Source organism: Lepisosteus platostomus, chromosome 18, assembly GCF_059453375.1.
Source record: "Lepisosteus platostomus isolate fLepPlt1 chromosome 18, fLepPlt1.hap1, whole genome shotgun sequence".
In the NCBI taxonomy this organism is placed as follows: domain Eukaryota; kingdom Metazoa; phylum Chordata; class Actinopteri; order Semionotiformes; family Lepisosteidae; genus Lepisosteus; species Lepisosteus platostomus.
In genome coordinates, this window is record NC_142628.1 from 19,218,523 (window position 1) to 19,246,432 (window position 27,910).

The window sequence follows — 27,910 nt, forward strand, 5'->3', positions numbered from 1 at the left end:
GGTTTCGAGTCAACTTCAAATTCCTCATCCTCATTCTGTACCTACAGTATATGGCTTATTATCTGTCTACTCCCCTCCTTTGTCCGTCTGACTCTGGTCTTCTAACTGTCCTCAAGAACATCTACATTCTGTGGGTGACAGGGTCTTCTCTAGCTGCACCCCTAAGCTCTCAATTTGTATTCCCAGTGATATCAGTCACGTACCCTGAGTGCATTTAAATCTAACCTCAGAACCTTTCTTTTCAGAAGACTTAGTGTCTGTATCTGCTTCATTTTCTAATTTTGGTAGCACCTCTAACTGCTTGTCTTTCTTATATGTATTTACTTTGTAATCTGTGGTCCTTTTATCTGTTTTTACATCTACTGTATTGCTTTGAGATGCCACCTTTAATGGTAATATATAAAATAAAGTTTTTTATTATTGTTATAGGGAAACATGATCAGATTTTCCCTGGTTCAGAAAAAAAGATCTAAAGTATACTAGTTTGTCACTCTTCTCATTCCCTTTGCTAAATGCCTTTTCATACTAATCTGATCAATCTAACTGCCAGTTTTCTGTGCTTTCTCTATCCTGCTAGATTTGCAATTATTCTGAAAATTTTCGTCTTGAAATAACTCATTTCTAAATACCCTTTTCACTGTTAACATCTTATAGCAACTCTGCGACAAAATATACACTTAGCTCAACCTGACAGTTCATCCTGCTACCAACATTAAGTAAAACAAATCTTAAGATTTCTATATTTATGTCTTTATTTAGTGGTTTCATTAGTGACAAAGGCTAAACTTTCTTGGAAAAATGTCTTTTATGTGTTGCGGAAAAAACTGACTTGCTTTAACAAAATATGTTTACAAGTCCTTTCACCTGGCAGTTTACCTAAATGCCCAACTATCTGAGAAGCCCTCCATGAAACCATAGTTGCTATTAATTCATTTAGGGCTCACTGACAGAATTGCTGTTTTTTATGCATGCTAATTTCTGATTCCTCACTCTGTTTCATGTTTATAGATAAGACTATTGATCGCGAAGGGAAATTGATGTACATGTTTACATGTTCTTTTGTAACATACACCTTTTTGTGATTTTTTTGTATATCTAAGCAAGTGTTCCTGCATCCCTCTTCTGCACTATAGGCATGGCTTTTATTCTGTTTGCTCCATTTCTAAAACTTTTTGCTCATGTGCATTTTTGTATTTTTTTACACCTCTAGCACTTTAACGTCCTGAATTTTCATTTGCCTTAATTTGTAGAATGAATTTGAGTTTTAGCCTTAAAAATCTTAAGTTTTCACTATCTTTTGTTTCTTGTCCTACAACTGTTATTATTGATCACCATGACTTCATTCAGCCTTTCCTGAACGTCTATGACAGGCAGAGAGAGTGCTGTTTCTGGTGCGATCTTTTGCAGCTGACATTTCACTGTTTTAAACGAACAAGAAATTAGATTGCTCATAAATCACATATTCTATATAAATACAGCGTAATTGCCCTCCGCAAATCCTCTTTTTCTTGTTCGTTTTAGAGACCTTGATCGAAACTGATTTTAGATGTCAGAAAGGATTTATTTTCTCTGTATTTCCTACATTGCTTTGTCGAGATTTTAACTTTATATTTAGGCTCAGATTTCAACTATAAATCGTACACTAATTAATAGCAGTAAATACTGATGTTTTGCTCCCTCTTACCACAAAAATATATATGTTTTGTAGCTGGGATGAACTTTATTTCGTACGCGTAGCTACTGCGATTTGGACACGAAGCGGTTAAAAATGGCGGCAAATCAGGCACCCAGAGGGGGGGGGGGGGCGTCTTCTCGCCTCCATAACTAAAATGCCAAATAGGAGTGGCTTAAGCGACATACACAGTCGTGTAACTGACAGTTTGAGGTAGCCTATCGTGTAAATTTCGCTTTGTTGCTGATAGGTTAAGCTTTCGAAACTCTGCCCCAAAGTCATGTGACTGATTTTTCGCCCTGTTTCGTTGGTTAAACGCAATGAACACAAGCACCACCATGGTAACTGGGATGTGTAGTTTTTAATTCCGTTTTAATTATAACTGTACGTACTGTCTTCATATTTGGCCAGGGCTTTAAAGAGAAGGCGCGCCAAAACATTTCGGTGCCGTCGTCTCCGCTTTAAAGGTACAACCGTGCTGAAGAATTTGACCTCGGAAGTTTGCCCAGCGCACTTCAAGTACTGCACCTTCTCACACGTGTAGCCAGCTGCGTTGAGCCGTGGTTATATGATGTCATCTTTTATTTTATTATTTTATTTTGTGAACTTCCCCCAGATGAGTTCCGTTTTTCTGTATGGAGTTGGCTTTGCGACAGCCCTTGGGGTTTTTTGGTGGCGGGGCGCCAGTGAAGGTGCCCCTGGGGTCACAGGCGGCTCGTTTCTCTGGGGAGCCCTCAGACGCGCTGTGGCCGCCAGTCGGGTGAGACGCCATCACTGTCTCTCTTCAGCGAGCTCCTGCCACTGGATTTGAATCCGTTTCTTTTCTGTTTGAAACTGACTAGTGTGGTGTGATATACTGGTGAGCTGTGCTGCCCGTGATGGTTTCTTGCTGAAGGAGAGAGTCGGGTGTCTGGTCTGAGGGGCTGTGGCGAGATGATCACGTGCCGGAGTGGAGTGGCGTGGGGGGGCGACACGTGCTCCTGCATGTGAGCGTGCCAGCGGCATTTTTTATAATTTATTTTTATTACAGATTCGAGTGGCGACATTATATATATATATTATTTCTGTAGTAGTACAGTTGTGTGCCAGATGAATCGCGGTAATGCACGAAGGTGATGTTTAATGCCTCACACGGTGTTGACCCACATGTTGTGTTTTGCTGAGCAGGAGAGCGAGAGACATTCAGCGTGTGTGACGCCAACGGGTTTTCTGTTCTAGAGGCTCTGTCATCCGTTGTGTTATAATTTTTTTCTTTCTAATTTAGTATTTCAGGTGTGTCGATTTTATGAACCAAATGTTAACGTACAACACGGGAAAAGGTGCATTGTAGAATAAGATAACGGATATCGGCTTGTATCGTGGAGAGGACGTATAATGTGCTGAAAGATGGGAAGAGAAAGGGGCGATTTCTGCGCGCATTCTAATCATTGTGATTGATTTGATATTGATCTGATATGTGTGGTCATGTGAATGTACATAGATGGTGGGTATGGTGTTAATAATATATGATATGATATAATTACTTGTATATATCATATATAATTCTTTCTATTTTTATATATGGTAATCCTTCTAGATATTATGATTCTGTTTCCCGAAAGCATCGTAGCGCTAAGAACATCGTAAACTCGCTCTTAAGCTCCATCGTTAATTGACGAGTGTTTCCCAAAACCCATCGTAACTGAAGTAGCACGTTAAATTCTTCGTCATCTACGTGCTCCCCGACCCGCTCGTTCATCACTAAGTGCTTCTTAAACTGGCCTCCTCCTGCCCACCCTGAGCGCCAGAGATCGCCAGACAGAGCACAGTCACTTCACGGCAGGGGCATTCTCTGGGAATACAGGACACTAAGAGTTTATATGAAGGAGTTTGATATTGTGTTGTACTGTGTCAGAGGAAATTCGAAAAAAGAACATTTATTTATACAGTGATTAATTTATGAGTCACCTTGGGTATATTTCATATTCATTTTTATACTTGACTAGATGATATTATTTTCAGTATGAAATGCAGCAATGCATTATTTTAGTGAAATCATTGGGCCTAACATGTATTTATAATGTAGCGCCACGCAGGGCGCTTTAGTCATGCGCACGCAAGGCGGGCTGAGAACAGCACCTGGGTTCTACCGGACTGTATAGCGGGACGGAGGCTGGGATACAGTCTCTTCCCTTCAGGTGTGTGTGTGTGTGTTAGTGAAGGTGCAGCGCTGTAACCCCTGTCCCTGTGTGCGTACCTTTCCCGATTCGAGTTAATAAATGTGTTGTTCAGCCCCATTCCTGAGTCCCACACCTGCTCCATTCCGTACCCAAACCCGCGGTCGATACCGCGTAGTTCCAACACCGTTTGATGTTCTGTCGTGATTGTTGACGGTAAAGCTTAGATCTACTTGTTTTTAAATTTGATTATAGGTCCTGTATTTGTTGAGTGACACATGCCAAGCTTAGTAGTTAATGTTTCCATTGAGTTCCAGTACACCCAATAACTATAAATAACAGTTTTTTCTTATGAAATATTGTGATTCTTAACTATGGCAGCGCGCCAAAAAATATTGCTTTAAATCAAGGACGTCGTGCGGGACGCATACACTGTCCACGCAGTTAATCTTGGTTTTCTTTTACGGCATGTCAGTCATTTCTTTTCTTTGCTCTTTGAAACAATAAGGTCCCTTTTTGTGCCTATCTAGATGCTTTTGCTTAAATTATGATGTCAAGTTTACTTCATATTCCTTTTCACAACTTTATTTTATCCCACTGAAGGACAAAAACCGACACCATATAATGAAAGAATTGTCAATTGATTGTTTACATACGTACATACGTACATCGTAAAGTGGCTTGAAAGTCTCTAAGATTAGTTGTTTTCGGGAAACTCACCCCTGTTCTTTATCCTTCTGCTCTCACTGTGTTTAGTACCACCATCTACTGTCTCCTCTAACTGTCCGTGGAGCCTGAATTACGTACTATGCCTATGTCTGCAAAACACCTTTTCTAGTTAATGCTACAGTACTTCACTTTCTCGGGCGTGATTTTTTTAGGTAAAATCCAGGCTAGCAGGCTTGTTTTGTGATCTTCCTAAGATTGTTGAGCGCGGTGTCAAAATGTTTCCATATGAAAGGCAGTGACGTCACCATCCTGAGGTGCGTGTGGTAGATCTGTGATGTGGTTGAGCGTGAATTGTGGGGAGCCTCTGATTGAGGGAAAAAAAGACCATGTTCAAAAAATCCTAAAAAGAGATTTAAAGTTTCACATAACAAGGCATGAGGTGTGCTGGCAGCTGTGGGACGCAGTGGTGGCCTGGCACAGTGAGGTGCACTGGCAGCTGTGTGGTGTGACTCAGTGGTGGCCTGGCACGGTGAGGTGCGCTGGCAGCTGTGTGGTGTGACGCAGTGGTGGCCTGGCATGGTGATGTGCGCTGGCAGCTGTGTGGTGTGACTCAGTGGTGGCCTGGCATGGTGAGGTGCGCTGGCAGCTGTGTGGTGTGACGCAGTGGTGGCCTGGTATGGTGAGGTGCGCTTTCAGCTGTGTGTGGTCTGACGCAGTGGTGGCCTCTCACGGTGAGGTGCGCTGGCAACTGCGTGATGGAGTGGTGGCCTGCCACAGTGAGGTGCACTGGCAGCTGTGTGGTCTGACGAAGTGGTGGCCTGGCACAGTGAGGTGCGCTGGCAGCTGTGTGGTGTGACGCAGTGGTGGCCTGGCATGGTGATGTGCGCTGGCAGCTGTGTGGTCTGACGAAGTGGTGGCCGGGCACGGTGAGGTGCACTGGCAGCTGTGTGGTGTGACGCAGTGGTGGCCTGGCACGGTGAGGTGCACTGGCAGCTGTGTGGTGTGACGCAGTGGTGGCCTGGCATGGTGAGGTGTGCTTGTAGCTGTGTGGTGTGACTCTGTGGTTGCCTGTCATAGTGAGGTGCTCTGGCAGCTGTGTGGTGTGACACAGTGGTGGCCTGGCACGGTGAGGTGCGCTGGCAGCTGTGTGATGCAGTGGTGGCCTGGCACGGTGAGGTGCACTGGGCGCTGTGTGATGTGACGCATTGGTGGCCGGGTACTTTGAGGTGCGCTTGCAGCTGTGTGGTGTGACGCAGTGATGGCCTGGCACGGTGAGGTGCACTGGCAGCTGTGAGATGTAGTGGCTTCTGGGCACAGTGAGGTGCACTGGCACCTGTGTGGTTTGACGTAGTGGTGGCCTGGTATGGTGAGGTGCGCTGGCAGCAGTGTGATGCAGTGGTGGCTGGGCATGGGAGGTGTGCTGGCAGCTGTGTGATGCAGTTGTGGCCTGGTACGGTGAGGTGTGCTGGCAGCTGTGTGGTGTGACGCAGTGGTTGCCTGTCATGGTGAGGTGCTCTGGCAGCTGTGTGGTGTGACACAGTGGTGTTCATCAGGCACTAGTTCATCAGTGAAAAGACAACTGGCATTTTTCCTTCCCCCTACATTCTCAGAGCAGAATCGAATTTAATATTAGCATAATTTATTACAGTGCTAAGTTTAATATTATTTATTACTAATAGTTTATGCTAACACCTAACTTTCTTAACGCGAGAAGTACTAATGTAAGAACCTACTGTACTGTACTTAAGTACTAACATAAGAAGTACTGCTGTATGCAACAACAAAAAAAAGGAGTTGTGAAACAGCCCTACTCATACAGTATCAGTATCAACAGACATTGTATCAGTATCAGTTCTTGCTTTGTGCTGGGTTTAGCAGTTTTCCAAACATAGTCTTTCAGCGAATGCCATACCATCTCTTTTGGATTTAAATCTGGATATTCGGCTGGAGTTTTCACCCAGTTCACTCGTTCTGCTATAAGCCTCGCCCTTGCTGCTGTGTGTTTCGGATCGTTGTCTTGAAAGAGACTGTGCCTTGATCCAATGTGCTCCCTGATATATGGGGCGGCATGCTGTGTGACCCCGACTTCCTCGAAGAATTCCCGATCCATAATTCCTTCAAAATAAGATTGTTTTTCAAGCAATGTAATGCAAGGTGCTTTCTAACGTTGGGCAATGTGTTTTTTCTCGAAATTTTGTTTCGAGAGACTAGATAAGTAAAGTGTTTATCATATGTCACTGTTGTGAATGTCTGTGGAGTGTCTGTGGAGTGTATCTTATTAGCCTGTCCTGACTGGTGGAGCTCATCCAGCTGTGTCTGGATATCTTGGTCAAATATTCGGGTAGTATGTTTTGTCTGTTTAGGGTTCTGTAGCATTCCACACGGCTGGGCAGCTTGTTCCCCCCTCCCTCCCCTCTCTGTGTACAGTAGAGCCTCCTGTCCTGGCTGGTAGAGCTCATCCAGCTGTGTCTGGCTAATATTAAAGCCAGTACTTTAATATTGTTTTCTGTATGTTTATCAATAGTGGGTATTGCCCTAATTCGGTCCTGCACCCGTTGTTAGGTGTTTTTTAGGTGTTGTTAGGGCTTCAACCAAATATGAACACATGGCTGAAAATGTATACAATTCTAATATTTCCTTTTTACCCATTGAAGGTATAACATATGTGGTGTGAGAATGAGGTCCTCATTTAAGTGCATGAAACTCAGGCACTGGCGCAACAAACTGAACAAAGTTCAAGGGGGTATACGCTTTCTGTAGACACTTTATTTCCTCTTTTTCCATATTCAAAGAAATGATTTGGGAAACCTGTGGGACACTGGAGGTCATTATACATGAGCCTCTTTCTGCACCTTTTAAGCCATTGAAACCTAGTTGCCTTGTTAAAAGGTCTAATATTACAGTAGGTGTGGTTTCTGCCTCCTAATTTCTGAGAATGACCAAATTGGGGAATAAGTTGTAGGGAATACCACTCTTGCACTTCTAAGAAAAGACTATCTCAAATGAAACTCGCTATAAAAAGACATCTTGTTGGAAAAATTCTTTATTTTTTGTAATTTCTAAAGAAAAAACATTCATCAAGTCCTTCACAAATGTTTTGTTTGTGACTTTCTCTGTCGTTCCCTTTCACACTCAACTGAACTATGTGTTATGTCTTGTAAACGTAATCAAATATTTCACTTAGGTGTGTGGGTTAACACAAACCCATATTGTATGAAACATTCAGTTTTTCATTCACGTTTTTTCTAACAATTGCATCCATGCTAGGACTACAGTAAACAACACTTTTTACTAAAGTAAATGAAATTGTTCATTAAACAAGACACATTGTTTTAAATGTATGCAATACGACGACACTAAAAACAGCACTGAAACTTTTCATTGAAATACTGTACGAGATTGTGCATATTCAATGGTTTCTCCTGGTGCTTTTTTTCATCAGTCTTTTCATATTCTTGTTCTCTACTCAGGTGTCTCCTGTTCCTTTGGTGATGTCTGCTGTACACACATGGTATCATACACTTGAGCAAAGTGTGATACCACCGTTTGTTCTTCTCCTAAAATAAAGATGAACATTGACAAAAGTCAGAAGCACTCTTTTCTTTGACAGACGAACAAAACAATGCAAGAATAACCATACTCTCTGTTCCTTACTCATTTCTACCTACCTGTTTGACCACTTTGTCTGCTTCAGTCAGGACAGGGTCCTGGGGCTGACTCTGAGCAATCTGAGAAGAGCTCTCTGTGATCTTCTCCCCTACATTGGCTACATTGTACTCTGTTTGAAATCCAGGTATTGCCTCCTGTAAGTTCCTCGGTCCTTTTTGGGACTTGAAAGGGTAGAATCATTTTGTGACTACATTTCCTTGTCATGCACTGATATGTTCTGGTTTGTGTTCGATTACTGCAGGCGTTCAAGTACTTTCTTTTTGTTCTAGATTGGCAGTGTTTGAGATGGTAGGAACTTGTCATATTCTCAACTCTGAATGCTCTGTAAACATAATATTTTAGCAATTCTTAGAAATCTGAAAGCAGTGTTACCTGTATCATTTTTTGTCTTGGTAGTAGTATTGCAGCTCCAACATCAGCACTTAAATAATGGTTTGTGATGTTACTTGTCCTTGGAGTTAGTATACTCCTGAGAAGTCAAGAGAAATCTTACGTAAGCATTAATTATGTTTCACTTTTGAAAGCAAAGTACGTGTCAAGTACTTTGAAGGCATTTGTTGATACTTTTAAGCACTTTCGTTGATTATTATTATCCTTCAATTAGTTATTACAAGTCCAACATTCTCTACATGATCTCACTCCATATTCAGAATGTGGGAATACAGTTGTTTTAAGGAAATGCCACTGAATAGATAGTAGCTGCACTCTACAAAGATGAATTTGCTAATTAATCAGTCAGGGACACAGCTTATACTTCAGTAGTCTTAGATCATGTAATGATGATTATTGTACTTTATAACTAGCAAAATCCCCATATCCTGTTCATTGCCCCTTTTTCAGTCATGTGGATTGACTTATGCCTGAAGTGGTTAATTCTCACCTTGACATCTCATAGAACAACCAAGGGTGAATGTGTCCTTCCTCTTAATGTCTAAAAGAAAAGGTTAAAATTCATTGAAGCAAAATGCAACAACCCAAAATGTTGGGGAGGTCGTTTCCACAGTTATTTCATAAGACAGTGCTTGGAGTGAAACTACATGACCATGGTGAAGAAGTAAAAACACTTTACCTTGTTCCTCCTGACTGATGTCCTTATGCGTGTTTTGCACAGTTGAGCGTTTTGTGTCTTGTCGTCTGTGTAGGCAACAGCCCTCTTCCCTGGGATAGAACTAGATTCTATTTAGACACGTTAATTTGACTTCTCCATTGCTCACATTGATGTGGATATGATTATAATGCTCTGTTTTGTGGGCTTCCCAAGAAAACAATAAATCCCTTACTACTTGTTCGAAATGCAGTAGCACAGATCCTAACAAATACAAGAAAGAGAATATCATTCCTGTTTTGAAAAAAACTTCACTGGTCACCTGTATTATCTAGGATAAATTTGAAAGTTCTTTTACTTGTTTTTAAAGCTTTAAGTGACCTAGCACGTCTGTACCTTACTGAATGTCTGTCTTCATATGTTCCTATACAGATGCAGCCATTCAAAATGGGTGAGGTATTTCACGGCATACCGCGACACGCCCACCGGGGTATCACGCGGTATCAAGTGTGTCACGTGACTAGCTATCCGGCGTCGCCTTGTAAAACCGCCAGGGGGAGCTTAACCTCTCATGTACAGCATTCGAGCCTTTAATTTTGAACTGTGTATTACAGCATGTTAATCATCAGTCATTCAAATGTTGGTATATTTTATGAAAGCAAGATTGCTCCGTTGGACAAAAGTACACAACCTACCTTTATCAGAAATATTTATGCATCAAAGCCTTTACTGAAGATATTACTAATAGTATTAATAATGGATGACTTTGGACAAGGTGTATACTCAAAGTATAATTTCTTTAGCACATTTGTACAAGCACTTGGAATCTGTCCAAGCCATACTTTGTCAGGCATTTTGTTTTAATTCAACGGGCATAAAAACTTCCTTGCTTTTAACAGGGCGTTTCATAATTTCTAACTATGAAAATGATTTAAAATGCGACACCTATCATGAAAAGAAAAAAATACACACCAGTATTCCATTTCTCCCTAAACATTGTAAGCTTTGAAGTCTTTAATTAACGTGATACCGGAGTCAACAAGCATACTTTTAGAATTTGATTAAAAGGGAATATAATATGGAATCGCGTATCTCAAGAATTTAATAACGGTATGATTATATCCGTGTACTGCGGCAGGGCTGTTTCGCCTGCCTGCTTATGCGAGCTGTCTTGTAGCCTACTGGTCTACAGTAGGTGCGTGACTACCAACTGGCAGGTTGTGTGTTCGAATCCAGCTGGTGCTGGACCTTTCAGTTTTATTTATTTATTTTTTAATCGCGTAACATAAACATATTACCGTATGCAAACTGTACTGTGTACAATATGTATATGTATATTTAATGTCTTAACTGTGCCCGTTTAAGTATTGAATATTCATATCTAATTTTACCACTGAAGGGAAATCTTAACATAAACATACAGTATATGGCTGGTCTCGGTACTTTAAAGAAAAAAATACACACCAGTATTCCATTTCTCCCTTCGAATGAAACCACTAAATAAAGACATAAATATAGAAATCTTAAGATTTGTTTTATTTAATGTTGGTAGCAGGATGAACTGTTAGAGTGTATATTTTGTCGCAAAGTTGCTACAAGATGTTAACAGTGAAAAAGGTATTTAGAAATGAGTTATTTCAAGATGAAAAAGAAAACGAAACATGGTTTCATTACGACCAGAATCGGTCTTGAGATATTTTTAACTTGATTTACAGTATTTGAGAGGTATGTCTTAACACCGATACTACAGTGCTTAAGTACTGCTCACGTATATGTTTCTAGGTTTATATTATGCATTTCATACGGTCAAATTACTTTTGAGCAACTAATAAGAAGCGCTAAACGGTATGCGTTTTAGTTTCGTTTTGTGCTGGAACCCGTGGATTGATTAGAGATATCAAGTACATACAAGTCATTTTTTAAATGTTGTAGTTCGTCTTGAAAAAATGTTACGAGTACATCATCTATCAACAATTAGGTTCTGTTTCCATATTGCGGATTTTGGTTAGGTACAGTATTATCAAATCCAGTGGCGCTGTGTGTTACTTTACTGAGTCCCAATCTGTGATTGAAACCTGTAAAACCGGTTTAATTCGTCACAGCCAGCACTCTTCAGGTGTGAGGGTCTTCTGCTCAGAATGAAACGCTAAAATGTTTGTGTATATTCTAATGGTAGTGGGGGCAGGGTGTGTGGGAACAGGTTTGTTCTTCACACCTGAAACATTTTCTCTGAAAGGATTTTCTTCGCAGTTAACCGATCTTGTAACAGCATGTTACAGTTTACTATTATTAACCATATTAATTTTAAGTGCTTAATGTAAAATCTTGTAAAAATATATTTTCATTGTTCAAATATACATTAATATACATTAAGTCTGACTATCATATAATAAGTTAAATACAAAACTAAAGAAAAAATAGGGTTAAATATAATTCAAAATATTTTGCTAACAATGTTAACTGTTTATGAATAAAATGTATTAACTAAGGAGTAGGATGGCACAGTTGTTAGTATGTTTTTTGTTTTGTTTCTTTTTCATAAATACAACAGTAGTACCTGATGTCTCAGTGGCTTTCAAAATTAAATTATGCATGCAAACCTGTGAACTAGAAAGATAACTAAGATTTTAGTACTAATTAAATGACCGCGGGCACTTCCCACCGCCTCTACATTCTCAGAGTAGAACAGACTAACCTTCTAATGAAAGACGGTCCACCCCCCACGGACAGGAAAAGTGCCCACAGGCACTTAAACTTAATATGGTCAGTAACGGTAAACAGTAACATGGTAAGAAGGAGCACGTACAAACGTTTTCGAAATAACCACATGTAAGACTCTGATCCTAAAAATGGGATTTCTATATGTCTTTATTTAGTGTTTACATTAGTGACAAAGGCTAAACTTTTAGCTTCAGTAACGTGTACATATCTCCCCTTTTTATAAAACGACTTGGTTGAAAACTGTTCCAGAGCCACTGTTGTTTCATCAGTGAAAAGTACATCATGAAATGCCTCTCCCTGTTCAATCCACTGCAAAAAGGAAAAGGAGCATAAAGCTTCTGATGGTCATAAACGATATTCATTTAGGAGCAGCATCAGAGGTATGTTTTTAACTGCACTGCATTGGAGAGAATACCATAGTGTGTTTTTTTTTTTACTCCCTGGCGGAAACTGGCTTCCAGAAGAATCAGTATGGCTCAGAGATTAAATAAAACTTCACAGACATTAACGAAGAGCATAACGCGTGTACTGTATGCACTGCAAGTACAACCCAACTCTCTGCAGGAGTGCTGGCTGTGACGAATTGAACCGGTTTCACGGGTATTTTCAAAGTAGGAGGCGAGATTTCCAGCGAAAGACACCCCCCCCCTCAAAAACCCAGTAAATACAGTACTTACTAGTTAAAGGCTAGGCTCCCGACTACGGCGAAAGGAACCCTTCTTTCATTAGAAGACAATGAACATATTTTAGCCCTGAATGAATTAATAGCAAACATGGTTTACATAAAAGACATTTTTCCAAGAAAGTTTAGCCTTTGTCACTAATGAAACCACTAAATAAAGACATAAATAGAAAAATCTTAAGATTTTTAAAATACATGACTTTGCTAAAATTTATTTGAAATTAAAAACAATTACAACCGCCAGGGGAGAGAGAGAACAGGGGAGGGATGTTGGTTTTGCATAAGGGGCGGGGCTATGGAAAGTAGGTATGTTTGGGAATGTGTAGTTACATGTTCTGGCTGTTTGTGAATTATCGTTGTTGAGTATGGAGTGTTGAGGTATTGATTTTGTGTAATGCTTTATGTTGAAAATTGAGGTGGATTTTGTTTATGATAAACAGGATAAACTGGGATGGGAGGAAGGTTTGGTTTTGCATAAGGGGCGAGATTATGATAATTGGAGGACTTTGCGAGTGTAGAATGGTTTTATTATTTGATTTTGTATTGTGGTAGTTATCTATGTTTTTGGTTGGTATTATGTTTATATGGTTGTTTTTGTTGGTTGGTTGTTATTATGGTTATTAATAATACGATCTATAGTTGAAATCTGAGCCTAAATAAAAAGAAAAAGCAAGTGATTAGGTTTATGAGCAATCTAATTACTTATTCGTTTAAAAAGCTATATAAAATAAAGTTTATTATTAATTTGCTGGACAGAGCGGTGAACATTATTATGCATAAGACAAAGATAACGATCCTGATCAGTTTAGAAATCTGTGTACGCTGTAAGGTTTTTACTTCTTAAACTTTTAAAATACACGTTTAGAATTGAAAGAAATCCTCTTCCTGGTACAGTATGTATAGCACACCAGCACGTGTTTTTTCTCCAATCAGAGGGGTGTCAGATGGTGTCAGCCAATCACCATTCTGCGTTGGGTAGCAACGGGTGACTGTTCTCAGGCGGAACATGTAAACAGCTTAATGTTCGTGTTAAATATTTTTTTTAAATTAAAATTCATTCTATACAGCAATCGCATATTTGGGTACCGTTTCATAAAACTTTCATGCTTAAAATGTTTAGGGAGAAATGGAAGACTGGTGTGTATTTTTTCTTTAAACTACCAAGACCAGCCATACACAGTACAGTTTACATACATACAGTAATGTTTTAAATTAATATCGTTTATGACCTTCAGATGCGTTATGCTCCTCTTCTTTTTATGCTCAGCTACTAAAAGTGGTAAAATCCATATAAATATTCAAAACTAAGCGGATTAAAATGTGCACAGTAAAGACATTAAATGATTAAATCTTTGCACTACCAACCAATGCACCACGAGTGCCCCTGTCGGTCATTTTGGCCAGCCAATCACTTGCCCTGCGGTACCCTCCGGTGCCCCGCGGTGGCTTGTGGGTAGGTTACCATACCGCGGGTTTTTACCGCACATTTTGAATGGCTGCATCTGTACGTGACCTGAGATCTGCACATACTGGCCTACTGCAAATACCACATGTGAAATGCAGAAAGAGTGGAGAGGCTGCTTTTTGTTTTTATGCTTCTAAATTATGAAACTCACTTCCACTTTTTATTAGGCAGTCAAGCTCGGTACATTGTTTTAAAAAACATTTGAAAATGTTGCTTTTAGTTAAAGTGGTTCTTTGTTCTTTCTATTTATGTTTCTTGTTTTAGTTCTCTTTAATTGGTCTTATTTTATTACGACTTTCCTAATTTTTAATTATTTAATTGACATTGTTGCTTTACTGTATTGCTGTATTTTCCTTTACAACTGAAAGTATATCTCTCAATTTTAATATTTTATTTTTACACTTGGTTTTTAAAGCACCAAAGCACTATTTGTATGAAAGGTGCTCTATAAATAAAGTTTATTATTATTATTTTTAATCTTATTATTATACTTTGTTACAGTTTTGGTTAGGACAAAGATTCTAGTAGAGGTGGCCTCTTTTACCCCGTTCCAAAAAATTGGAAAACTACCTTCAGAATACACTGACAATGACCATCTACTGTCTCCTCTAACTGTGTATTGTCATCATACATATCTTGTGTATTATTTATTGTAGTTGGTTTTGTCATTCTGTAAAGAAGCCACCTTTCAAGGCACTATATAAAATAATGTTTGTTATTATTATTTACATTTTTCATCGTAAAATCTGGCGAAGAGTCTTAAGAGAATATCAAAGAACACGTTGCTCTTACCTTTCCATTCCAAGAAATGCCCTCAGCTCGGATTGCAGAGATTGACCTCTCTGTCTCAAATTCTGAGAAACATAGACTCGATTGAAAAATGACCATTTCCTAAGATTCACATAACATCACCAGTCAACATTTGCCACTTGACATCAATAGAAACCATAGAGTACATGACATTTCCAATCAGTTTTCTTTCAAGGTACAATACCAATCGCCTTGCCAGAAAAGTTATACTGCGGTAGATAAATATTACAAATGTCAGATACACACAGAGTTGTTTGGATTACTATGAAAAGATTGGCAAATATATTTATGTTCATTATATTTCTTGGAGTGACAGAGCTAAAGAGAAAACAATACTTACCTTTATCTCTGCAGACAGGATCCCAAGGGATTCCCTTATACTGGGTTCCTATATAACAAATAATACATTATTCAAAAAACATGATATTTCTCTGTCCATTGGCAGCATGATTGTTTATCATTACAGTTTTAGTTAGCTTTAATTTTGTAAACCCGAAGTAAATATAGTTTGTGCCTTTCTCTGATTTTTTTGGCATTTCAATTCAGTTGTTTGTAAGCTTATTTTACAGTTGCTAGGTTGATGAAGTTCCTGAACTGTGCAGTATTTCTTTTGGGTTTGGTGCGAATCATATTCTAGCGGTTGGGGGAAAAAAGCACAGGTGCCATCCCACCATTAAACCCTGAAGCTTACCTTAGCCGATTCTTCAACTAAACCAGACATGTTAACTAAGTGTTACAGTATGTTTCAAAGTGTGTATTTTAGCAAACACAACTGAAGTTCTGTTGTCTCCTTGGAGACACCTGGAACTGGTGTGATGCTGGTTCTATGACATCATTCGTTCTAAATGTAAATGCAGGTATTGGCACAACATAGTAAATTGATGTAAAGTTATGGATCCATTTATGATTTTCACTCAGTTTGAAAGAGTTCCTGTCGTGTGGTTAAACTTTGTGTTACGGAGGGTTAACTGGGGTTCTGGCTACTAGTTAGGCTTGGTCATTCAGTCATCTGCTTCATGAAATAGGAAGCTAAGAGATCTGTGTTTTAGTTTTACTGTTTGTTTTTGTTCTATAGAATAAGAAATGTTTCATTAATATTAGTAATAGAGTAGATGTTTCGATAAACAGTGTGTGTCAGTTTGCACTGCAGGTGTGCCAGGTAGAGACCATTTAAGAACCAAAAAATATGCTGTCATTTACTGCCGTGGCTAATTTCTGTTAACCTTGTCTCTCACTCACTTTGATGAGCAAAATGTTCATACATAAAGCATACATTTCTGATTGGTCAGAAGAAGCTTCTTAACATATAAGGTATAAACCAAGTCAGGAAGTTAGGAACTTAGGTCAGCCTTAGGCAGTTAACCAAGACCATAATCCGATAAGAAGCTATTCCCTTTCATGTTGCTAAATCACATGTAGGATACATGAGTTACACCTCCACTTAAGAGACCTTAAAAAGACCTTGGCCAGCCAGGAGTGTAGAAAACCGTAAAACAGTTCTTGAGGACCTAATTGTTAACTCTTAACAGGCAAAGGTTCCTTCAGTCCTATGAGAAATATTTTAGAATTGAACTAAAGTGTGTTTCCGATACAGGAGCATATGTCTGTCAGGGCCTGTTGGAGAGGCCCTGAATGAGAAACCCTGGCTGCAGTTCCACATCCCCCTGAAAGTAAATAGAGCCATAAGCACGGAGCTAAGGACACTGCTCCAGGACATGCTGGCTGTCGATCCTGACCAGCGACCAGAAGCCATCCAGCTGAAGAAGCAAGTCAGGCAAGCCATGGCACGAGAGAAAACATCTTTGTAGTGACTGATAGCAAGATGTCCGTGACCAAGGGCAATTCGTCTGAGTAAAGTCTGATTTCATTTTTATGTCCCGAAAGGCCACTGCCTTTGTGCTGTAGATTTCTGATTTAGACGGGCATTTCTATGGACAAGTTTGACTTTTCTGTGGGTCCAATGATATACGTTTTTTAACTTATTCTTTGTTACAGTTTTCAAAAGTTTAAAGACATTCACTGAGTTGACGATAAAGGAAAAGTTTCATCTTTCACCTCTTGGAAGGTAGGCCGGTCAGAGGTACAATATATGTCTTCATGTCTTCATCCTCCATGTTTGTAACTACAGGTTTCACAGTGTTGAGCTAAGACACAAAAACACCTACAAATGGCAGTTCCAAATGTATCAAATGTATAAACCTGGGCTGAAAAAGTGTGTACAGTATATACTCTGTGTAGGTCTGATAAAAGTATTCGAGTCAAAGTGTCATATGGATACAAATTCTCATGATTTTGTATTGTGTGTTTTTTCTCTGTTCTGCTTTATTGAAAGAAATCAGATGCTCTTCCTGAAACTTACCTTAGCTGATTCTTCAGCTAAACCAGACAGACTTCTCATATTCTAAATATTATCAAATCTTGTTGGTGCAGAGGTGGTGGAGCCCATTACCAACAGACTCACAGCTGAAATTGCTGTGAAAAGGGCTTCTACCAAATATTAACATGTGGGTGAAAATGTATACAATTCTAATATTTCCTTTTTTCCCATTGAAAGTATAACATATGTGGTGTGAGAAAGAGGTCCTCATTTAATTGCATGAAACTCTGGCACTGGCGCAACAAACTGAACAAAGTTCAAGGGGGTATACGCTTTCTGTAGACACTTTATTTCCTCTTTTTCCATACTCTAAGAAATGATTTGGGAAACCTGTGGGACACTGGCGGTCATTATACATGAGCCTCTTTCTGCACCTTTTAAGCCTTTGAAACCTAGCTGCCTTGTTACAAAGTCTAATATTACAGTAGGTGTGGTTTCCGTCTCCTAATTTCTGAGAATGATCAAATTGGGGAATAAATTGTAGGGAATACCACTCTTGCACTTCTAAGAAAAGACTATCTCAAATGAAACTCGCTATAGAAAGACATCTTGTTGAAAAATTCTTTATTTTTTGTAATTTCTCAAAAAAAAACGTTCATCAAGTCCTTCACAAATGTTTTGTTTGTGACTTTCTCTGTTGTTTCCTTTCACACTCAACTGAACTATGTGTTATGTCTTGTAAACGTAATCAAACATTTCACTTAGGTGTGTGGGTTAACACAAACCCATATTGTATGAAACATTCAGTTTTTCATTCAAGTTTTTTCTAACAATTGCATCCATGCTAGGACTACAGTAAACAACACTTTTTACTAAAGTTAATGAAATTGTCCATTAAACAAGACACATTGTTTTAAATGTATGCAATACGACGACACTAAAAACAACACTGAAACTTTTCATTGAAATACTGTACGAGATTGTGCATATTCAATGGATTTCTCCTGGTGCTTTCTTTCATCAGTCTTTTCATATTCTTGTTCTCTACTCAGGTGTCTCCTGTTCCTTTGGTGATGTCTGCTGTACACACATGGTATCATACACTTGAGCAAAGTGTGATACCACCGTTTGTTCTTCTCCTAAAATAAAGATGAACATTGACAAAAGTCAGAAGCACTCTTTTCTTTGACAGACGAACAAAACAATGCAAGAATAACCATACTCTCTGTTCCTTACTTATTTCTACCTACCTGTTTGACCACTTTGTCTGCTTCAGTCAGGACAGGGTGCTGGGGCTGTCTCTGAGCAATCTGAGAAGAGCTCTCTGTGATCTTCTCCCCTACAGTGGCTACATTGTACTCTGTTTGAAATCCAGGTTTCGCCTCCTGTAAGTTCCTCGGTCCTTTTTGGGACTTGAAAGGGTAGAATCATTTTGTGACTACATTTCATTGTCATGCACTGATATGTTCTGGTTTGTGTTCGATTACTGCAGGCGTTCAAGTACTTTCTTTTTGTTCTAGATTGGCAGTGTTTGAGATGGTAGGAACTTGTCATATTCTCAACTTATTTTCTCTATGAGACTCTGAATGCTCTGTAAACATACTATTTTAGCAATTCTTAGAAATCTGAAAGCAGTGTTACCTGTATCATTTTTTGTCTTGGTAGTAGTATTGCAGCTCCAACATCAGCACTTAAATAATGGTTTGTGATGTTACTTGTCCTTGGAGTTAGTATACTCCTGAGAAGTCAAGAGAAATCTTACGTAAGCATTAATTATGTTTCACTTTTGAAAGCAAAGTACGTGTCAAGTACTTTGAAGGCATTTGTTGATACTTTTAAGCACTTTCGTTGATTATTATTATCCTTCAATTAGTTATTACAAGTCCAACATTCTCTACATGATCTCACTCCATATTCAGAATGTGGGAATACAGTTGTTTTATGAAATGCCACTGAATTGATAGTAGCTGCACTCTACAAAGATGAATTTGCTAATTAATCAGTCAGGGACACAGCTTGTACTTCAGTAGTCTTAGATCATTTAATGATGATTATTGTACTTTATAACTAGCAAAATCCCCATATCCTGTTCATTGCCCCATTTCCGGTCATGTGGATTGACTTATGCCTGAAGTGGTTAATTCTCACCTTGACATCTCATAGAACAACTGAATCTCTACCAAGGGTGAATGTGTCCTTCCTCTTAATGTCTAAAAGAAAAGGTTAAAATTCATTGAAGCAAAATGCAAACACCCAAAATGTTGGGGAGGTCGTTTCCACAGTTATTTCATATGACAGTGCTTGGAGTGAAACTACATGACCATGGTGAAGAAGTAAAAACACTTTACCTTGTTCCTCCTGACGGATGTCCTTATGCGTGTTTTGCACAGTTGAGCGTTTTGTGTCTTGTCGTCTGTGTAGGCAACAGCCCTCTTCCCTGGGATAAAACTAGATAATATTTAGACACGTTAATGTGACTTCTCCATTGCTCACATTGATGTGGATATGATTATAATGCTCTGTTTTGTGGGCTTCCCAAGAAAACAATAAATCCCTTACTACTTGTTCGAAATGCAGTAGCACAGATCCTAACAAATACAAGAAAGAGAATATCATTCCTTTTTTGAAAAAACTTCACTGGTCACCTGTATTATCTAGGATAAATTTGAAAGTTCTTTTACTTGTTTTTTAAGCTTTAAGCGACCTAGCACGCCTGTACCTTACTGAATGTCTGTCTTCATATGTTCCTATACGTGACCTGAGATCTGCACATACTGGCCTACTGCAAATACCACATGTGAAATGCAGAAAGAGTGGAAAGGCTGCTTTTTGTTTTTATGCTTCTAAATTATGAAACTCACTTCCACTTTTTATTAGGCAGTCAAGCTCGGTATATTGTTTTAAAAAACATTTGAAAATGTTGCTTTAAGTTAAAGTGGTTCTTTGTTCTTTCTATTTCTGTTTCTTTTTTTAGTTATCTTTAATTGTTCTTATTTTATTATGACTTTCCTAATTTTTATTTATTTAATTGACATGTATGTTGCTTTACTGTATTGCTGTATTTTCCTTGACAACTGAAAGTATATCTCTCAATTTTAATATTTTATTTTTACGCTTGGTTTTTAAAGCACCAAAGCACTATTTGTATGAAAGGTGCTCTATAAATAAAGTTTATTATTATTCTTTTTAATCTTATTATTATACTTTGTTAGATTTTTGGTTAGGACAAAGATTCTAGTAGAGGTGGCCTCTTTTAGCCCGTTCCAAAAAATTGGAAAACTACCTTCAGAATACACTGACAATGACCATCTACTGTCTCCTCTAACTGTGTATTGTCATCATGCATATCTTGTGTATTATTTATTGTAGTTGGTTTTGTCATTCTGTAAAGAAGCCACCTTTCAAGGCACTATATAAAATAATGTTTGTTATTATTATGTACATTTTTCATCGTAAAATCTGGCGAAGAGTCTTAAGAGAATATCAAAGAACACGTTGCTCTCACCTTTCCATTCCAAGAAATGCCCTCAGCTCAGATTGCAGAGATTGACCTCTCTGTCTCAAATTCTGAGAAACATAGACCGGGGCAATACTATGAGTTTACAAATTGTTTACATGACATTTCCAATCAGTTTTCTTTCAAGGTACAATACCAATCGCCTTGCCAGAAGAGCACAGTTCATCCTGCTACCAACATTGAATAAAAAAAATCTTATGATTTCTATATTTATGTCTTTATTTAGTGGTTTCATTAGTGACAAAGGCTAAACTTTCTTGAAAAAATGTATTTTATGTGTTGCGGAAAAAACTGACTTGCTTTAACAAAGTATGTTTACAAATCCTTTCACCTGGCAATCTACCTGAATGCCCAACTATCTGAGAAGCCCTCCATGAAACCATGGTTGCTATTAATTCATTTAGGGCTCATTGACAGAATTGCTGTTTTTTATGCATGCTAATTTTCTGATTCCTCTCTCTGTTTCATGTTTATAGATAAGACTTTATTAATCGCGAAGGGAAATTGATGTACATTGAACATGTTTGCATGTTCTTTTGTAACATACACCCTTTTGTGATTTTTTTGTATATCTAAGCAAGTGTTCCTGCATCCCTCTTCTGCACTATAGGCATGGCTTTTTTTCTGTTTGCTCCATTTCTAAAACTTTTTGCTCATGTGCATTTTTGTATTTTTTTACACCTCTAGCACTTTAACGTCCTGAATTTTCATTTGCCTTAATTTGCAGAATGAATTTGAGTTTTAGCCTTAAAAATCTTAAGTTTTCACTATCTTTTGTTTCTTGTCCTACAACTGTTATTATTGATCACCGAATTATTGTACTTGACATGACTACGTCTATGACAGGCAGAGAGAGTGCTGTTTCTGGTGCGATCTTTTGCAGCTGACATTTCACTGTTTTAAACGAACAAGAAATTAGATTGCTCATAAATCACTTATTCTATATAAATACAGCGTAATTGCCCTCCGCAAATCCTCTTTTTCTTGTTCGTTTTAGAGACCTTGATCGAAACTGATTTTAGATGTCAGAAAGGATTTCTTTTCTCTGTATTTCCTACATTGCTTTGTCGAGATTTTAACTTTATATCTAGGCTCAGATTGCAACTATAAATCGTACACTAATTAATAGCAGTAAATACTGATGTTTTGCTCCCTCTTACCACAAAAATATATATGTTTTGTAGCTGGGATGAACTTTATTTTGTACGCGTAGCTACTGCGATTTGGACACGAAGCGGTTAAAGATGGCGGCAAATCAGGCACCCAGAGAGGGGGGGGGGGCGTCTTCTCGCCTCCATAACTAAAATGCCAAATAGGAGTGGCTTAAGCGACATACACAGTCGTGTAACTGACAGTTTGAGGTAGCCTATCGTGTAAATTTCGCTTTGTTGCTGATAGGTTAAGCTTTCGAAACTCTGCCCCAAAGTCATGTGACTGATTTTTCGCCCTGTTTCGTTGGTTAAACGCTGGTTACCTTCCAAGGTAAACGTTGGTTACCTTCCAAGAGGTGAAAGATGAAACTTTTCCTTTTATCGTCAACTCAGTGAATGTCTTTAAACTTTGTAAAACTGTAACAAAGAATAAGTTAAAAAACTTATTTTCATTGGACCCACAGAAAAGTCAAAGTTGTCCATAGAAATGCCCGTCCAAATCAGAAATCTACAGCACACAGGCAGTGTCGTTTCGGGACATAAAAATGAAATCAGACTTTACTCAGACGAATTGCCCTTGGTCACGGACATCTTGCTATCAGTCACTACAAAGATGTTTTCTCTCGTGCCATGGCTTGCCTGACTTGCTTCTTCAGCTGGATGGCTTCTGGCCGCTGGTCAGGATCGTCAGCCAGCATGTCCTGGAGCAGTGTCCTTAGCTCCGTGCTTGTGGCTCTATTAACTTTCAGGGGGATGTGGAACTGCATCCAGGGGTTCTCATGCAGGGCCTCTCCAATAGGCCCTGACAGACATATGCTCCTGTATCGGAAACACACTTTAGTTCAATTCTAAAATATTTCTCATAGGACTGAAGGAACCTTTGCCTGTTAAGAGTTAACAATTAGGTCCTCAATAACTGTTTTACGGTTTTCCACACTCCTGGCTGGCCAAGGTCTCTTTAAGGTCTCTTAAGTGGAGGCGTAACTCATGTATCCTACATGTGATTTAGCAACATGAAAGGGAATAGCTTCTTATCAGATTATGGTCTTGGTTAACTGCCTAAGGCTGACCTAAATGCCTAACTTTCTGACTTTCTTTATACCTTACATGTTAAGAAGCTTCTTCTGACCAATCAGAAATGTATGCTTTATATATGAACTGTAACGAACAGTTCTTTCCGGACCCTATGCGGACGACACAGTCCCACGGAGTGGGGGAAACACTAGGGAAACGTCATGCAGGAAAACGGGGCTGAAGACAGGGGGGCGTGTCCAAGGTGCGCTGGTGCACGGGGAGGTGTGGCCGAGGCGAACAATCCGAGAGTAGTCCTTAGAGTATCCAAAACACACGAATAAGTCCAAAACCATGAGATCCATCAGAAGAAGGATTAAAAACCACGAAGGCCGGGTCGGAACCGGCGGACGGGGAACAGGAATGGGAACAGAGGTTAAAACCTTAACGGGACCAGGCGCTTCCAGGTCCCGGACTCGCACGATGCGGAAACCAGATGCAGAACCCGAATGAGCATCAGCGCCTGACTTTTAAGGTGGGCTAGGTAAAAGGGATCAGGTGCACAGAATGAAGTCTTTAGTGAAAGGGCTGGAGCACCCTAAAGGAGGGGGGACTATAATCGTGACATGAACATTTTGCTCATCAAAGTGAGTGCGAGACAAGGTTAACAGAAATTAGCCATGGCAGTAAATGACAGCATATTTTTTGGTTCTTAAATGGTCTCTACCTGGCACACCTGCAGTGCAAACTGACACACACTGTTTAGAGAAACAGCTACTCTATTACTAATATTAATGAAACATTTCTTATTCTATGGAACAAAAACAAACAGTAAAACTAAAACACAGATCTCTTAGCTTCCTATTTCATGAACCAGATGACTGAATGACCAAGCCTAACTAGTAGCCAGAACCCAGTTAACCCTCCGTAACGCAAACTTTAACCACACGACAGGAACTCCTTCAAACTGAGTGAAAATCATAAATGGATCCATAACTTTACATCAATTTACTATGTTGTGCCAATACCTGCATTTACATTTAGAACGAATGATGTCATAGAACCAGCATCACACCAGTTCCAGGTGTCTCCAAGGAGACAACAGAACTTCAGTTGTGTTTGCTAAAATACACACTTTGAAACATACTGTAACACTTAGTTAACATGTCTGGTTTAGTTGAAGAATCGGCTAAGGTAAGTTTCAGGTTTTAATGGTGGGATGGCACCTGTGCTTTTTTCCCCCAACCGCTAGAATATGATTCGCACCAAACCCAAAAGAAATACTGCACAGTTCAGGAACTTCATCAACCTAGCAACTGTAAAATAAGCTTACAAACAACTGAATTGAAATGCCAAAAAGTTCAGAGAAAGGCACAAACTATGTTTACTTGGGGTTTACAAAATTAAAGCTAACTAAAACTGTAATGATAAACAATCATGCTGCCAATGGACAGAGAAATATCATGTTTTTTGAATAATGTATTATTTGTTATATAGGAACCCAGTATAAGGGAATCCCTTGCGATCCTGTCTGCAGAGATAAAGGTAAGTCTTTTTTTCTCTTTAGCTCTGTCACTCCAAGAAATATAATGAACATAAATATATTTGCCAATCTTTTCATAGTAATCCAAACAACTCTGCGTGTATCTGACATTTGTAATATTTATCTACCGCAGTATAACTCTTCTGGCAAGGCGATTGGTATTGTACCTTGAAAGAAAACTGATTGGAAATGTCATGTACTCTATGGTTTCTATTGATGTCAAGTGGCAAATGTTGACTGGTGATGTTATGTGAATCTTAGGAAATGGTCATTTTTCAATCGAGTCTATGTTTCTCAGAATTTGAGACAGAGAGGTCAATCTCTGCAATCCGAGCTGAGGGCATTTCTTGGAATGGAAAGGTAAGAGTAACGTGTTCTTTGATATTCTCTTAAGACTCTTCGCCAGATTTTACGATGAAAAATGTAAATAATAATAACAAACATTATTTTATATAGTGCCTTGAAAGGAGGCTTCTTTACAGAATGACAAAACCAACTACAATAAATAATACACAAGATATGCATGATGACAATACACAGTTAGAGGAGACAGTAGATGGTCATTGTCAGTGTATTCTGAAGGTAGTTTTCCAATTTTTTGGAACGGGGTAAAAGAGGCCACCTCTACTAGAATCTTTGTCCTAACCAAAAATGTAACAAAGTATAATAATAAGATTAAAAATAATAATAATAAACTTTATTTATAGAGCACCTTTCATACAAATAGTGCTTTGGTGCTTTAAAAACCAAGCATAAAAATAAAATATTAAAATTGAGAGATATACTTTCAGTTGTCAAGGAAAATACAGCAATACAGTAAAGCAACATACATGTCAATTAAATAAATAAAAATTAGGAAAGTCGTAATAAAATAAGAACAATTAAAGAGAACTAAAAAAAGAAACAGAAATAGAAAGAACAAAGAACCACTTTAACTAAAAGCAACATTTTCAAATGTTTTTTAAAACAATGTACCGAGCTTGACTGCCTAATAAAAAGTGGAAGTGAGTTTCATAATTTAGAAGCATAAAAACAAAAAGCAGCCTCTCCACTCTTTCTGCATTTCACATGTGGTATTTGCAGTAGGCCAGTATGTGCAGATCTAAGGTCACGTATAGGAACATATGAAGACAGACATTCAGTAAGGTACAGACGTGCTAGGTCGCTTAAAGCTTTAAAAACAAGTAAAAGAACTTTCAAATTTATCCTAGATAATACAGGTGACCAGTGAAGTTTTTTTCAAAACAGGAATGATATTCTCTTTCTTGTATTTGTTAGGATCTGTGCTACTGCATTTCGAACAAGTAGTAAGGGATTTATTGTTTTCTTGGGAAGCCCACAAAACAGAGCATTATAATCATATCCACATCAATGTGAGCAATGGAGAAGTCAAATTAACGTGTCTAAATATAATCTAGTTCTATCCCAGGGAAGAGGGCTGTTGCCTACACAGACGACAAGACACAAAACGCTCAACTGTGCAAAACACGCATAAGGACATCAGTCAGGAGGAACAAGGTAAAGTGTTTTTACTTCTTCACCATGGTCATGTAGTTTCACTCCAAGCACTGTCATATGAAATAACTGTGGAAACGACCTCCCCAACATTTTGGGTGTTTGCATTTTGCTTCAATGAATTTTAACCTTTTCTTTTAGACATTAAGAGGAAGGACACATTCACCCTTGGTAGAGATTCAGTTGTTCTATGAGATGTCAAGGTGAGAATTAACCACTTCAGGCATAAGTCAATCCACATGACCGGAAATGGGGCAATGAACAGGATATGGGGATTTTGCTAGTTATAAAGTACAATAATCATCATTAAATGATCTAAGACTACTGAAGTATAAGCTGTGTCCCTGACTGATTAATTAGCAAATTCATCTTCGTAGAGTGGAGCTACACTGAATATGGGGTGAGATAATGTAGGGAATGTTGGACTTGTAATAACTAATTGAAGGATAATAATAATCAACGAAAGTGCTTAAAAGTATCAACAAATGCCTTCAAAGTACTTGACACGTACTTTGCTTTCAAAAGTGAAACATAATTAATGCTTACTTAAGATTTCTCTTGACTTCTCAGGAGTATACTAACTCCAAGGACAAGTAACATCACAAACCATTATTTAAGTGCTGATGTTGGAGCTGCAATACCAAGACAAAAAATGATACAGGTAACACTGCTTTCAGATGTCTAAGAATTGCTAAAATAGTATGTTTACAGAGCATTCAGTCTCATAGAGAAAATAAGTTGAGAATATGACAAGTTCCTACCATCTCAAACACTGCCAATCTAAAACAAAAAGAAAATACTTGAACGCCTCCAGTAATCAAACACAAACCAGAACATATCAGTGCATGACAATGAAATGTAGTCACAAAATGATTCTACCCTTTCAAGTCCCAAAAAGGACCGAGGAACTTACCAGAGGCGATCCCTGGATTTCAAACACAGCACAATGTAGCCAATGTAGGGGAGAAGATCACAGAGAGCTCTTCTCAGATTGCTCAGAGTCAGCCCCAGGACCCTGTCCTGACTGAAGCAGACAAAGTGGTCAAACAGGTAGGTAGAAATGAGTAAGGAACAGAGAGTATGGTTATTCTTGCATTGTTTTGTTCGTCTGTCAAAGAAAAGAGTGCTTCTGACTTTTGTCAATGTTCATCTTTATTTTAGGAGAAGAACAAACGGTGGTATCACACTTTGCTCAAGTGTATGATACCATGTGTGTACAGCAGACATCACCAAACGAACAGGAGACACCTGAGTAGAGAACAAGAATATGAAAAGACTGATGTAAAAAAGCACCAGGAGAAATCCATTGAATATGCACAATCTCGTCCAGTATTTCAATGAAAAGTTTCAGTGTTGTTTTTAGTGTCCTCGTATTGCATACATTTAAAACAATGTGTCTTGTTTAATGAACAATTTCATTTACTTTAATAAAAAGTGTTGTTTACTGTAGTCCTAGCACGGATGCAATTGTTAGAAAAAACGTGAATGAAAAAGTGAATGTTTCATACAATATGGGTTTGTGTTAACCCACAAACCTAAGTGAAATGTTTGATTACATTTACAAGACATAACACATAGTTCAGTTGAGTGTGAAAGGGAATGACAGAGAAAGTCACAAAGAAAACATTGGTGAAGGACATGATGAATGTTTTTTCTTTAGCAATTACAAAAAATAAAGAATTTTTCAACAAGATGTCTTTCTATAGCGAGTTTCATTTGAGATAGTCTTTTCTTAGAAGTGCAAGAGTGGTATTCCCTACAACTTATTCCCCAATTTGATCATTCTCAGAAATTAGGAGACAGAAACCACACCTACTGTAATATTAGACCTTGTAACAAGGCAACTAGGTTTCAATGGCTCAAAAGGTGCATAAAGAGGCTCATGTATAATGACCTCCAGTGTCCCACAGGTTTCCCAAATCATTTCTTAAAGTATGGAAAAAGAGGAAATAAAGTGTCTACAGAAA

General features: G+C 38.6%; 1 long non-coding RNA gene across 1 annotated transcript; it reads left to right on the forward strand.

Moving 5' to 3' along the window:
- Positions 1 to 2,064: 2,064 nt before the first annotated feature.
- Positions 2,065 to 27,304, forward strand: LOC148645855 (uncharacterized). The gene is made up of 8 exons (XR_015928188.1): positions 2,065 to 2,432; positions 24,383 to 24,430; positions 24,727 to 24,788; positions 25,847 to 25,946; positions 26,085 to 26,146; positions 26,514 to 26,604; positions 26,832 to 26,993; positions 27,105 to 27,304. It is a non-coding gene; the product is annotated as an uncharacterized LOC148645855 (long non-coding RNA).
- Positions 27,305 to 27,910: the final 606 nt, after the last annotated feature.